This window comes from Tigriopus californicus, chromosome 7, assembly GCF_007210705.1.
Source record: "Tigriopus californicus strain San Diego chromosome 7, Tcal_SD_v2.1, whole genome shotgun sequence".
In the NCBI taxonomy this organism is placed as follows: Eukaryota; Metazoa; Arthropoda; class Copepoda; order Harpacticoida; family Harpacticidae; genus Tigriopus; species Tigriopus californicus.
In genome coordinates this window covers 5056892-5057516 of record NC_081446.1, presented here as the reverse complement: position 1 = coordinate 5057516, position 625 = coordinate 5056892, and positions in this window count along the sequence as shown.

The following is a 625-nucleotide window of genomic DNA, read 5'->3' as shown; positions in this document are numbered from 1 at the left end:
GAGCTAGAACTATAACACTTTAACCTTTTGTCATGGGGTATTTTGCAGATCTCTTTTTCGTGACCATTGAAGGTCGTTCATAAATCATAAAAGGACGTAATTCTTATTTCAACAATTTTGATTTCCACTAAACTTAGGTAGAAAGAAACAATCAATCAAAACCATGGTTCTCCGAAGGTCAAATATCATCACTTACCGGCAAAGTGCGTATATCAGTCGAAAATACGATCAAGGCTGCCAGAAGCAAATATCATGCCAACAGGTTCGTCAAAAAGGCCAAAGAACGAGGGAACATTTGCATTTCTTTGTGCCGCAAACAGTTTAGGTAGTTAGGTACACCCCATATCCCGGTGGTTTCAATGGAAGTCGGTGGATATTTCGTCAATGCATTTCTGAGTCAATCCTATCTTTTTCTTTTGTTTTCCCCTAAACCAATTTGAAATTAGCGAGAACCAACTCTACAGAGCCCTATCCACCAGAAAAGAGTCCATGGTGATCCAACAACTAAACAAATGGAATGCCGCTTTCTCTTCATATTTGTCCTCTTCAAATTCGGAACCTGAACCGTTGTCGAAAGATCAATACAAGTTTCAAAAACAACCCATCTACGTATGTAAGCCTATGC